Source organism: Tursiops truncatus, chromosome 5 (assembly GCF_011762595.2).
Source record: "Tursiops truncatus isolate mTurTru1 chromosome 5, mTurTru1.mat.Y, whole genome shotgun sequence".
NCBI classification, from domain to species: Eukaryota; Metazoa; Chordata; class Mammalia; order Artiodactyla; family Delphinidae; genus Tursiops; species Tursiops truncatus.
Window position 1 is genome coordinate 59,525,205 of NC_047038.1, and position 15,162 is coordinate 59,540,366.

The following is a 15,162-nucleotide window of genomic DNA, read 5'->3' on the forward strand; positions in this document are numbered from 1 at the left end:
TATGTAACATCAGCTTGAGGTTGTGAACAAGATCTGCATGGGAACTTGTAAGGTTAGAACTTGGCCGTGAGCTTTTTGTGGAGGAGGGAATAACTCTTCTCCCTTGTCCATAATAAGCTGTGTGTGGATCCTGGTATGCCATTTCTAAACTCCCCATTTCAAAGAAGAAGAGCAACGTCAGCCTGAAAAGCAGAAGAGGACATTATTTATTTAACATATATAAATAATTATAAGGTGAAAAGAAGTCTTCACTATCAAAAGGGAAGATGACATATGGCTAATGGATGCCAGTGTAGCACATGTGAATGTCAAGACATCACTCTAGAACTCCAGCCCATTTTCCCACCTTTTGCATTTATCATTTCTTTAGAGATTTATAGTCTCTGAATTTCAGATTTTGGAAGTGTAGTGGCTATAACCATGAATAAAATATGCTGGTGTACACATTATTAATCTCTCGTGCTATTCTGGCACTTGAGTGGCTGAATTTAGATGATAGCATATTCATTCTGCACTGCTTCTATTAAAAATCCTTTCTTGCAACTTTTTTTTCCCTTGCAACTTTTTAAAATAAACTTTCAGGTTTGTTTGGATACCTATTCTGGAATTTTAGTAAGTCTATTTCCTTTTCTCAGTGATCTGAAAGATTGCAATGTGTAATGAGAAATGTTCACTCTTGGGGAAAAATATTTTCTATTTAAAATGTTTGGAAACTGGTGTTCATCTGAGATGGGGAAAAGGATTAGTATCAAATGTAACAAAATGCAGTAGTACCCATTAAGTCAATTTTAATATACAGCAGATGGGGAGATATAAGTTCTAAATTATTTTAGGTGCAATGCCTGAAACATAACATAGTCTTCCAGTAAGGTTAAATTTTAATAATGTTTCTTTATAAGTATGCTAGAATCAAACTGATTTAGATTCTGGTGCTATCACAAAGATAGTCTCAAATTTTAAATTCATTTTACTTATTGTCAGTTATGAACTGCATATATGAATTTCTCCATTCTAAGAGCTTTTCATTATGCAAAGATAAATATACAATTATAATACTATGAGATAAATATAGAATTATATGCAAATGTCTTGCATGTTTTGAAAATATATATTTTTCAATTGAGTTTTGGAAATGTGACATAAAGGTACCTTCCTAAAATGTTTTCTAATGCATTTTTCTATTTGAAGTATTCTAATATTCTGAAAACTAAAAATCTAAGCAAAATAAAATCTATAGAAATGCACAATAGTTCATGAAAATATTGATATATATTATTTCTCTTGTTAAAAGTAAATATATCCATGAATTTGGTAATTTTATTTCTATGACTATGTGTATTTTTAACTGGATTTGGTCTTTGGCTGGTAGAATACTTATTTTCATCTCTTTCGAACAAGCTTCTGAACAGACTTGCAATTGGCCTTTGGAATAATCCTGCTTTATTTATTAAGAATACTGTAGTCATCAGATCAAAGTATGTTTTATTCTATTGTTGCTTTTGTTTAGAAGGTAATAAAATTCAGAAATGCAGTTATGGAAAAACATCCATATTGTGGACTCAAAATTCCCAAAATATTCATCTATCATTAAATATTTTAGAACCTCCTGTTCTATTTTCAAACTTACGCTTCTATATTCTATTTTGTGATACGGGATTGGGGCTCTGCAAAGTACATTTCTTCTTTGCCAGCAGTTAGGTTCCACGCAGCAGGAGCAGTGGTGAGACACTGAAAGCCTAGAGGAAGAAGAAGAGGCCTGAACCTTTCTTTGGTGTCATTTTCCTGTAGCATCACCCCAACTGTGCTGCTTCAACTCAGCAGAGTATTTGCTACAGTAATGGAAGTTAATCTCAGTTTGCAGGTTTTTCCTATACTTCGTGAATCTGCCTTATTTCACCTCCTCTTGAGAGTTACCAGCCAGCCAGCTCCTCCGCATCAGAGGTCTGGCTGAGTCCTGAGCATCACAGGCCCCTTATCTGAACACCTGAAGTTCAAGCATCTGAGGCTGGAGCCTCAGCTGCAAAACACCCCTCCTCGGAGAGGTCTGAGTCCTGATTTTGCAGGGTTCCTCCTGCAAGCTTTAATAGTCCAAACCTCTTCCATTTCTTTCTGCAGTCCTATTTCCTGCAATTACTACCTCTGTAATACCATAGTGTGTCCTTTGTGACTTTGCAGCTCTCCAATACCTAGTTAAAAGTTCTCTAAATTACATTTTCTGTTAGTATAACTGAAGTGGATTCTGTCTCCTGACCTTACTGGAAGGTGCTGAAGCAAGAAGCACTTGCTAGTTAGTCCATTTCTCAGCCTTAATTTTAAGATTAAGACCTCAATCTTAAGAGATATATTTACCCCAGTTTCTAGAACTTTATTATAAATGCAACTACATTGTGAATGTTGAGGAAGTACCAACTCAAGGTAAGTGAAGAGATGGGAATTAAAATATAACTAACTGCTCTTTGTCCTAGATGTTTCCTTCATATATACTATGATACTTAGGGAAGAAAAAGATTACCCACAGATTATAGATGAGATCATTTTAAAATTTGTATTTCTTCTAATCTCAGGAGTCCATAATTTAGATTAAAATATTTGCTTAACCTTTGATACAAGTAGAAATCCAATAATTCTAGCAATAATTACAAAAATATTACTAGCTACCATTTATTAAGCATTTCTTCCTTTGTAAGCATTCTATTAAGTCCTTTGCATACCCTATTTCATTTAATCTTCAAAAAAATGCTGAAGATAATAAAAGGCTTATGGTTATCACTGTTTTCAAAGGAGGTATAGATACATGAAATAATTTACAGAAGGTCACACATTGATTGAGGCAGGATGAAGAAAAGAAACTCAGGTTTCTTTTTCTGTTTTTTTTTAAACTGCAATGTGTGTGTGTATATATATATATATATATATATATATATATATATATATATATATATATTTAAATCATATTTCAATTACTTTCAAATTATATGACTGAGGATAAATGGCTTTTTACTTAGTTTCCAAAAACAGTTTATGTTTCTTAAAGGATCAGTTATCAGTACTGCACTCATTCCAATAAAAGTCCAGTGTCTCTGGCAGTGTAGTCCAGTACTAGTTCTGTTTATCTTAATTCAGACCTTTTCAGTGTTCCTCTTTTGCCTGAAGTCAAAACCTCCTCATTTCCTGAAGTTGATATTTATATAACTATTCTAAGAAGTCCTACTTTTAATTATGTCCCTATATTCAGAGAAGTTAGCAGCTGTCGGGGTAGCTACAATCTTCCACGTGATCTAACCAAATCCTGAACTGGAGTCATCCATTCATATTTTGGGTCCAAAGGCCAAGTAGGTCATGAACTACAAACTAAGTCTTATTACCATTCCTTCACTTAATGTGAGAAATGTGAAGCCTAGTGCTCGTATAATTCTTTAGATGATACATAGTAGAAAAATCAACACAATAGAAGGTGCCAAATCTAGCTGGTTTATGCTAGTACTGGGAAAGGAGGGGAGAAAGTTGTTTTGAGAAAACCAGAGAACAGGATGAGGGCTTTTCAAAAGCAGCCTGAGGTATATGGTATTTGAAGAAAATAGTTAAAAGTTTTGGAGAGGAAACATTGCCAGTACATGTTTTACGGTGTTGTAGTTAGGTTACCAAAAAGGAAACCACGAGGGGTCTGCCTTCAAGTTTCAAGTATATAATTATATGGCTGATTGGGTCCTGCTGTTCATCATTTTCACAAGGTTCAGTGTAAGAAGAAAGAGACTTTCATTGGCACCAAGAGGGACTAAGTTTTCATTTAAGACAGAATGAATTCATAGCAGGTATTAAAACTTGATATATGTTGCAAGGTACATTGTGTAACTAGGTATGGTGGAGACTATCTGTGACCAGTTTAGTGAAGGAAAAATTACTTTGGATTGGAACAAACAGAGAAAACTTTTTATGGGCCATAATATGTGACCTGAATTGTATAATAAAATCTGAGAACGTCTCTGAAATCAAAATAATCAGGGAATAAACAAAATGTAGAAAAATATTCAATGTTTAGAATTTGTACTAACATTTATTTATCATTTTCCACATCTTAATAACTGAGTGATTTTTATGTGCCAGGTACTGTTCTAAATGCTTCACATATATTAACTCATTTAATTCTCACAACAACACTATGAGGTTAGTCAGGCCCTAGAGTATTATCATCATTTTGCAAATAAGAAAACTTAAGCATAGAGGAGATATTTGATGACGAAGTCATTCGGCTACTAAGTCACTGAAGTGGGGTTTGAATCCTGCTAGTCTGGTTTCAGAGGCCAAGGCTTTAATCAAAAGCACTCATACCCACATAACACATTAGACATGCCAACATCCAGAATTTAGGATTTCCTCCATGATGATTTCTAATTTGAGAATGCCTTTGTCATCCAATAAATATGACTACTTTGAATACTGAAAGGTACATAGAAGGTATTTTTTAGGGATTTCTTTATAAAAGATCTTCAGAGATTAAGGAAGCACCTGAAACTGAATTAAAACTATTATTCTTACAGCTAAAGCAGTGAGATTATGAAGACAAATGAAAGAGCAACATAAACATTTTTTTTTCTCCTTTACCATTCCTTCCCTTCCCATGTATACAGTATTATTTTGGCTCTCAGTATACAGATACAGTCATTGGGACAGTTTAACTTTTCCTTGTTTTATCTACTTAAAAAAAATATGAACTTAGAGCTTCCATGGTCATTTGTCTTTCAATATGCCATTTAAACAAATATTTAACCTCTCGGTGTCCAGTTAATACTTGGTGTTCAAAAAAAAAGTGATGTTAGACTTGACATTGTACCTACTGTTGTAAACGGATGCACAGAGGGAGACTGCATTCTCTAACTACTTGTCACTGGTACACTTTATATTTGGCCTCGACAGTAACTCCCTTGACTGCATATCTCAACATGGTTACCTGATTTTGCCTTCAAGTCAGTTTTTGCCTACAGTCAGTTTTTCACTGTCAGCCTAATGAATAGTGACTATAAGAAACCATTTTGATCATAATTTCTTCCTTTGCCTTGAATTCACAATTACAATTCCATTTAAAAGTGTTGCTCCCAATGTATGTTGCAACAGCCCTAGAAACTAGAAACCTAATGGTGAATTTGAAGAACAGACAACTTACACAAACACAACCATGAGTAGGCATGAAGCCCCCAGTGTACCCGTCAGCTCACCACACACAAAATAATACCTTTCTTATTAGGACCTTCCATTTGGAATCACATCTTTGTCACTTGGGGCAGAGTCTTTAAAAAGTGAAACACTCACTTAACTCCTCATCCCAGCTAGATTGCAAAATTTCCTGGTGGAAAATTAGGTAGGTTCGAGAGTGCGTTGACTTACGCAGATGAAAAGGCACCCTAATAGTCTGAAGAGTTAATATGCTCTAACACCCTCCTGCTGCAAATTGGCTCTAGGATGCCCTAGTGACCCAAAACAGTCCATGTTCAAGTGGCTCTTTTAACACGTAGTGTGGGAAGGAGTAATTTAGTCACTGAAGAAAATTTAAATCGCAGACTGATCTGTTGTCTAAATCATCCTCAGGGGCAAACGACAATTGTGAAAGCTGCATTAACTCAGTAGAAGAACTTACAGAGCAATTCTTTAGTGGCCTGAAGGAGTTAATGCTCGAGTCACTTTCTTTAGGTTAAGGAACTCAATAGGGGCTTCTACGTCCAGGTCAAAAGGCACAAGGTCAACCAGCAACAGTGAGTGAGGAGGCATTAGATAATGAGAGATGATGACCACAATGACAGAGTCTTCCAGCACCATTTTCAAGGCTGAAGTACTTTAAAGTGTTAAGCTTTGGTGGCTTAAACTTGTTGGTATGTTGAAGACTTTTAATGTCCAACCTAGAATATTTGATACTGTGGTGAAAGGAACAAGTTTTCCTATTCTGAAATATGTAGAAATGAGACCAGCAGCTCTGTTGATGCTACAGCTTATTAAAGATGCAAATTAAAAATATCAAAAAGCATGGAGATTTGCTTAACCTTTTACCAAGTGTAAATCTTTAATCTGATTTTAATATGAATTTCGTTGATTTACTTTAAGTTTAATAACACACTGAACTGTGAGGTGTTAACAGTACCTTTAGGGGTCAAGTATTGCATTTTAGAATTGATAGAAAAAGGTTAATTTGAAATCCAGTCAGGAAATCATATTACATTGCGCAACATATATCTGCTTTAGTGAAGAACTGACAAACTGCAAATGCCTCAGAGGAAAAATTCCACTAAATTAAAAGCAAAAGATTAATGTACTTGGAAATGAATTTGCATTCAACTGTAAAACAATGCCATTATGCCATTTTTCTTCCTTCTTCTTCTTTATTTTAAACGTAACCGGTCATTTCTGAGGCACCTATTATTAAATTAGAGGTTATATAATGCAAAACGGGATTGAGAACACTTGGATTAAAAAAAAATTTGATAGAAAATTTTATTTATAAACACTAGCTCTCAATATTTTATTGTTGAGTTACTTTTGAACTTTTTTTTTATTTTATGATAAACTTAAATTAGCCATGCTACATTAAAAATTAAACCATGCAAGAAAACAGTCACTGCTATAGCCTTTAGAATATGATTTAATTTAGCAATATCAGAAGTAGCATTGATAAAAACAATATAATATCTGAATGACAAGAAAACAAGCCAGTCCCTCATGCTTCTATAGGCCATTCCTTTCATCTTCTCTGAAAATCAGACTCACAAAACATGTCATAATTACTTGAAATTGTCCGCAGTATCAAGAAGAGTAGTTCAAAATCACTTTATCACATGCCAAACTACAGTCTATCTCTGACAATGTAAATTAGTCACTACTAAAAATAAGGGATGATGATTAATTACCTTAGAGAATACCTGCCAGAATTACCAGTCACTGCAACCAGACTTCTTACTGAAATATACCCTGTAATAATTCAGTACTTGCTCCATCGCTTCACCTAGTCTAAGACACAATCTTTATGGTTGGAAAATAATAAACTAATAATATATTCTTGAGGTAAGTCTTTATTATGCTAACAGAGTAAACAAATAACTGAACAATTATGTTAATGATATTTGCAGATATCAAATGTTAATTTTATCCATGCCTTAACTAACTCAAAGATGGCTACCCAGGGTGGTTTATATGACTGTGAAGTCTGCCTTCCATCTTGAAAACTCTAACTTGACACCCCCCCTTCTATTATTTAAAACCACTTTTTTTTTCTTTTTTGCATTCAAGGAGAACACAGTCCTTCCTGTGAGAAGATCATAATATACTCATTGGGTTAATGTATTCAAGTTCCTAGGATAATATCTAGTGGCATGGAAGATTAATTTCCTAAAGATCACTCTTGAAATTTATATAGGTTTTAAATTCTGACAATTGAACTGTTTAGTTACTCATATTATCAGATAAAAATTTCATATTTTGGTGATTCTAGACTTCACTGAATTCTAATTTCCAATTCCTAATGCATTCAATTGGTGAACATTTATTTTTATAAATTTGCACAGTTGTTTACTGTTTGCAGTAATAAAGAATTCTGCTAATAACAAAATGCTGCCTTCTGAAGAACAATGAACAAATATCTGCAGGAAAGGCTAGTCTACCTGCAAATTATTTAGCTTCTATACATGGAAGGAGATTCAATCTCTCCAGTGCTTTTCCTCATCCTCCATCTCTGTCCATTTTTCACACAGCACCTAGAGCAATCTTTTTTTTTTTTTAAATGAATAAATAAGATCAGTCTATTCCACCAATCAAAACTCTTTAAAATGGCTTCTGATGTAGTTTGTAATGTACTGCAAAATCCTTAACATAGACTGTGGACTAGAATGATCTTTCCCATGCTTATGTCTTGGATTTTACTTTTAGCACTATATCCTCTAACTAAACGAATAAAAGCTATAGTGGTCTTTAATGTTTACAAAATTCAAGGCCTTATAGAACATTTAGATGTGCTATTTGTTTCCTACACTAGAATTGAATTCTCTTCCAATATCCCTTCACTCTTGACCTGAATAACTAATACTTACCCACAGGTCTCCTTTAATTTTCTAATATCTCAACACACAGAACCACAATTACCACCATCACCATCATTAGTGAAATCCTTCTGTTATATTCTTCACAAAACTATTTTTCTATGGTAAGACAGAAAACCACATGGTATATTTTTCCTTTTTCAAACATAGAAATGTATGTAACATCTACATATATTTAAATCTTTGCTATATATACCATGCTTTCTATAGATTTAACAGCAAATAAATATAATGAGTAGAGAATATATATATGAAAGGAAAAAGCATGTATAAAAACTTGAGGATTGCTCACACAGGAAGAAATAGACAATCTGAATAGTCTTACATCCTTTAAAAAACTGAATAAATTATCAATCACTTTCCAAAATACAAAGCACCAGGCACAGATGGGTTCACTGGTGAATTCTACCAAATATTTAAGGAAAAAATTATACCGATTCCCTACATATCTCTTTCAGAAGATAGATGTAGAGGGAATACTTCTTAACTCATGAGGCCAGCATTACCCTAATACTAAAGGCAGACAAAGACATTAGAAGAAAACTACAAACCAATATATCTCATAAACATATATGAAAAATTCCTCTATAAAATACTAGCAAATCATGCCCAACAATATATAAAAAAATTATATATCAAGACCCAGTGGGATTTATCTCAGTGATGCAAGACTGGGTCAACATTTGAAAATCAATTAATGGAATCCATCACAGAAAAAGACTAGAGCAGTAAAATAACATGATGATATTGATAGACGCAGAAAAAGCATTTGACAAAGTCCAACACCTATTCATGATTTAAAAAAAAAAAATCTCAGTAAACTAGGAAAAGAAGGGAACTTTCTCAACTTGATAAAGAATATCCATAAGAAACTCACAGCTAACATCATTGTTAATGGTGGAAAACTTGAAACTCTCTTACTAAACTTTACTCATAATTGCCAAAACTTGGAAGCAACTGAGATGTCCTTTAGCAGGTGAGTGGAAAAATATACTACATCCATACAGTAAAGTATTATTCAGCACTAAAAAGAAATGAGCTATTAAGCCATGAAAAAAACATGGAGCAAGCTTAAATGCATATTACTAAGTGAAAGAAATCAATCTGAAAATTCTACATACTATATGAGCCCAGCTATATGTCATTCTGAAAAAGGGGAAATTACTGAGATAGCAAAAAATCAGTGGTTGCCAGGGGTAAAGTGAAAGGAAGAGATGAATAGGAACAACACAGAGGCTTTTTCAGGGCAGTTAAACGGCTCTGTATGGTACTAGATGGATACGTATCATTTACATCTGTCCAAACCCACAGAATGCACAACACCAAGAATGAACCCTAACGTAAACTATGGACTTTAGATGATAATGATGTGTCAATGTAGGTTCATCAACTGTAACAAATACACCACTTTGTGTGTGTGGTCAGTAGTAAGGGAGGCTATGCATATGTTGTTGTGAGGGTTATATGGGAATTCCTTGCACTTTCTGCTCAATTTTTCTGAGAACCCAAGACTGCTCTAAAAAGGTAGTTTATTAATTAAAAAAAAAAACAAACTTGACCACATCTTTTTGAGAACAACAACAACAAAAATCACTTTATTTAAAAAGAGCAGCATGGGAGTATGTCAGCAAGATGCTTTCTAATTTGCAAAATATGTAAATACAAAAAATAAAGTTAGACAATAATAGCTACTAAAGCAGATACCAAAACCAAGGGTTTAAGTGTATGTAAATATGATGAAGAAATTGATCAAATAAGATATATTAGTAGAATTATAGAAATATAAGTGAATTAGGTAATTAATCACCTAACAAACTGTTTATCCTTAAAATATTACTCAACTTTTGCAGCCTAATAGGTAAAATAAAGAGATGAACTAAATAATTTCCAAACACCTCTCAAGACCTAAAATGATTAAATCTTAAACAGGTGTTCCTTAAAAGCAACTAAGTTCCCAGGGCTGTGAAATATGGAAATATAAGACTCAAAGTGTAAGATCATATGGGACGATAGTTCGCAGAATAAAGGTTCTAAAGAAAATAAATATGTGAAGGGTAGGTTGAAAGAAAGACAGTGAAAGAGAGAAAGGCTTAGAAAAAAGATAAAAATAATGCCTTTAGACAATGAGAAACGGAAAGGTAGATTGAGACAAGGCACAAAGAGAAAAGGGAAAGAAGAAAAGTTAGAGAATAGTTCTGTTAAAGGTCAATTTAACCTTCACATCAAAGCTTAACTCAATTTCCTAGACACATTTTGAGCTTAGTAATGTCTGCATTACTTAGTTTTCTCTGACTGCAGCTAGAATCTAAATGTGATTCTTATAAGTGCTAAGCACAGAAAGGTGTGTAACTAGTTTAAAGGTCTTGAAGGGTTGAGGTCACATCCAGCCAGCACTCACCACAGCAATCTCATCAGATTTGGAGGACAAGCGCACCCCTAAATAAAGTCTAGTGTGTCTGGTACATTAGAATCCTTGATATACCGTGAGGAAGCCTCTCATTTGTAAGACTTCTCCCTTCATTCACAGCTCAGCGGGATACAAATTTCTGGAGTAGAAACTGTGACTTACCAGAAGACATCTTAGCCTAGAAATGGTAAATTCAAGTCGTGATGCAGCTGCCTATTAGCCATTAATGTAGGTTTACTTTATCAGTCATCTCAGTTTTTCAGGAGCTAGTAGCTATGTCCATTCCACTCAGTATTAAAAGAATCCTGCCCAGGAAGGAAAAAAAAAATAACATTAATTCAGCATTTTGTCTCTCTCAGGCACTTGTAACACATTTCACATGGATTAGCACATTTCATTCCCCTAAGAATTCAATAACGTGTATTCTATTGCTACTCCCAGTTTACCAAAGAGGTTAAGTGAGGATTTTATGAATGGGGCCTTGAGACACAGGTGGTTTATATAATAATATACCCAATGTCACAATACCAGTAGTAATCATGCTGTCAGGATTTCACTAAGGCAGTCCAACTTCTTAGATTCTTTATCTGCAATTCTATACTTTATCCCCACATATTGTATTTCAAGAAAAAATTACTGTTTTTCTTCTTTCAAAATGTTCAATCATTCTCCTAATCCTGTTGTCTTAAAATGTAGAGATTTTTGCCAAAGACATATTCAAGAGATAAAAATCTGCCCTCCTACGGTTTAAGTCAGTTTATGATATCAAATGACTTGTGTAAAAGAAATGGAGTTACTGAGAATGAGGTTAATACCTGGGTCATCTGTCCCAGAATATATACATGGTATGACAGTTATCCAATTTGAGTCCTTTCTTGGTAGCATCATTTTCACGAGACAATATTTTTGGTAATGAATAGCTACATGCATGGTTGTACCAGAAACTTGTAAGTCACTAATATCTGAACTCAAACTTTTCTAACTTTATTCCTTCAGCTGAAATCTACATTCTTAATAACAAATTCTGAAAAGTGCAGCATGTAGAAACGAAGTAGTCATACATGCCTACATGTGAATGAATTTCTTTAGATCCCCTGCCGATAGCAGGTTTTGAAGGTGGGATGAGCAGAGTAAGCTTTGGTGATAGGCACTGAGAGAGACGGCTGAACATGTATCATTAATGTGATGAAGTCTATGAGCATGGAGACTGGCGACCCCACTGACACACATTTCCTGCATTCCAGTTTTGCTGGTGGCCTGCCCTGCCCTTTCTGCTTTCTCATCCTTACCGGAGATGACAAGTTCAATGGAAATTGAGGTGTTTCAGAAAAATTCTAAAATAAACCTCAAATACTTGTTTAGAGAATTCAAGTGATTTAAGTAAGATGTGACAATGGATGAAAACCCACCTGTTAAAAGTGGTCTCATTCCTCTATAAAAACTATTTGAAAGAGAGTACTTTTATCTCAGGAAGCTACATTCTCAAATTTGAGTTCTTAAATCAGGGTTGTTGAAACCTGGTTAACCAGTTCAGGTCCAGATGAGAGATAATATGATACAGATATAACCCAATTAAGTTTTAAGATAAATCCCTTCAGTTGTACTAATCATTGTTTTAGACTCTTTGGTGGTTCCTTATATATGTAAAGATATTAGTGAAGGGTTTCATTTTTGCTCTATTTTCTTAAGTTGACTAAAAAAATTATTCTTTCCATTTAATCTACATTTCATATTTTAGCCTACAATTTAAGGCTACATTCTGGTCACAGTACAAGCCTATTTAGTAATTTTGATAATTTTTCAGTTCTGAACATATTGCTTAGCATATGTTTTTTCTATAGGAACTCAACCAGGTGCTCAGGAAAACTGTCTCAAAATTGCCTCTCCTGAAAAGCTATGCAATTTGTAGCAAATGCTCTGTCGATTTTATAACTTGTAAAAAGTGAAATGAGCACTGACTTGATGGTGACAAGATGAAAGATAATGGAAAAACCTCACTATTGTGTCATTCCTTTCATCATATGCAAATGTAATTATTATATTCACTATGAATTGTTGATCTTCATATTATCTTTTTATCTTCAGTACAAGTCTTATCTGAGAACTGACAGGTGCTAGTACCTGTAGACTTTTGTAGTGACCCTTAAGTGGTCTTAGCAGCTGCTGAATGCTTACACATAATGAAGGTAAATTTGGATAATTGAATCAACACCATTTCTTAAAATTGGTTTAAAAAGAAACTCTGCTTGTAATGCCAAGAAATAGTATTTTCTCTAGAAGAAGTAAAATTAGATACTGAGATATCCATTCAGGTGACAAATCTTATTTGATTTCCTACTATGTATCAAGCAGTGTGCCAAACAGTAGGGACAAGTGTGAGACAAAGTTCTCTGAACTCAGCAGTTGTAGTCTCACTGAAGGAAACAGATATTAAATTAAAAAATATATATATATATATATATATGAACATGAACATCTTGGTGTTCTCAGTATTTCCTTATTTCTGCATTTCTCCTATGTGCTGCATAATTTTTTAAGGGATGCTCTTTTTGGCTAAGTAATGGCAGCTTTTTATTCCTTATAAATTGTGTTTTGTTTGTGTTGAGAATAAAATGCAGAGCCTATTTTTCTTATTGACTACCAATAAATTATTGAAAAGAAGTTCTATACTCATTCTTGTCATTTTTTTCCTGAACCTTGCATTTTATTGACATAAACTGATTCAATTTATTTTTTATACAAAAATAAAAATTTTGATGTATAATCAAATAATAATACATGCTTTAAGCATAAGACTCCAATGGGCATTGCCAAATATACACCATTACCACAATCAAAATACAAAATACTTGTGTCAACCCAAAACTCGTAGGTCCTTTTGTAGTAAGTCTTCAGACCACCCAGGTATCCACTGATGTATCTTTTTGTCACTGTAGATTAGTTTTGTCTTTCCTATAATTACATACAAATATAATCATCCAGGGAGCACTTATTTGTGATTGGCATTTTTCACTCAGCATATTTTTGAGATTCATCCATGTTGCTATGTGAATCAGTAGTTCATTCCTAATCATTTTTGGGCAGTCAACCAAGTTTGGATACCATACAATCTGTTTATTCTTCTACCTACTGATGCACATTTGGGAGGTTTCCAGTTTCTGTCTATTATAAACAATGTTGTCATAAACACTTTTTGTACAAGTTTTTGTATGGACATATTTTTGAGTATATAAATAAGAGTAGAATTGGTGGGTTGCATGCTAAGTGCATATAAGTAAGAAATTGGCTGTATTCCCACCAACAACTACTGAAAATGTCAACACTAGGTATTTTCAATCTTTTAATTTTAAACATTCTAGTGGGTATATAGTCATAGCTCATGGTGGTTTCAATTTGCATTTTACTAATTTCTAATGTTCTTTTGAATGTCTTTTCAGTTGCTTTGGGGCCATTAATATATTTTACTTTGTGAAGTATCTCTTCAACTATTTTACCTATTTTTAATCAAAATGGTTCTCCTTTTATTATTGAGTTGAAAGATATACATATATTTTTTAAAACTATGTAAGGTTTGTAACAAATTTCAAATAGGGTAGACAAATATTATATACATATATAATATTTTTATATATAATATATATATATAAAAAATATTTTTTTCTAACTGGGAAACATACATACCTATCTATCCTCCATCTATCTATCCATCTATATATATCTGGACTGCATTTTGTACAAGTTTGTATGAACATATTTTTGTGTTTTCTTGGATAAATAACTAAGAGTAGAATTGATGGATTTTACGTTAAGTATAGATAGATAGGTCTGTTTTCTAGTTAGGAAATATTTATCTACTTCAAGGTCACAAACTTCATATGTTTTTAAAAGAAACTCCTTAGCTTTAGCACACATACTTTGGTCTAAGATCCATTTAAATTGAACTTTGTTTATGGGGAGGGGGGATCAGGTAAGGATAGAGGTTCATTTTTGTTTTTCCATATGGATACATAGTTGTTCCAGCACCTTTGTATCATTGTTGATGATCAGTGGAGCACATATGTGTAGATCTATTTCTGGACTCTCTACTTGGTTTCATATGTTTATTTTTATGTCAATACCACACTGTTTTGATTAAGGTAGCAAATAACACTTCAAGTCACATAGTGTGAGTCAAATGGGTTTTCCAACTTTCTTCTTTTTCAAAACTGTTTTGCATAATCTAGTTACTTTTCATTTTCATATAAATGTTGTGATCCTCCTATCAATTTCAGTCCATATGCATATATTTGGATTAGAATTACATTGATGTGATAGATCAATTTTAGAACTGACATCTTAACAATGCTAAGTCTTTCAAACAGGAACAAAATATATATCTCTAATTATTTGTCTCCTTTAGTATCTCTCAAAAAAGTTTTGCAGTTTTTAACATAGAGGTCTTACATATATTTTATTAAATATATACTTAGTTTTGTATATTATTGTGTGATAGTTTTATTTGTCAACTTGATGAGTCTTTACTACCCAGTTATTCAATCAAACACTAACATAGGTGTTACGGTGAAGGTATTTGTAGATGTGATTAACATCTGTAACCAGTTGATCTTATAAAGGAAATTATCCTGGATAATCTGGGTGAACATGATCCAATCAGTTGAAAGGCCTTAAAAACAACCA

The 15,162-nt window shown here is 33.4% G+C and overlaps 1 long non-coding RNA gene across 1 annotated transcript in view; it reads right to left on the bottom strand.

Moving 5' to 3' along the window:
• The window catches only part of LOC141278688 (uncharacterized), a 74,689-nt gene extending 63,974 nt beyond the window's left edge, over nucleotides 1–10,715 (bottom strand). The window contains exon 1 of the long non-coding RNA XR_012331729.1: nucleotides 10,648–10,715. This is a non-coding gene — a long non-coding RNA (uncharacterized lncRNA). The remainder of the gene's footprint in view (nucleotides 1–10,647) is intronic.
• Nucleotides 10,716–15,162: the final 4,447 nt, after the last annotated feature.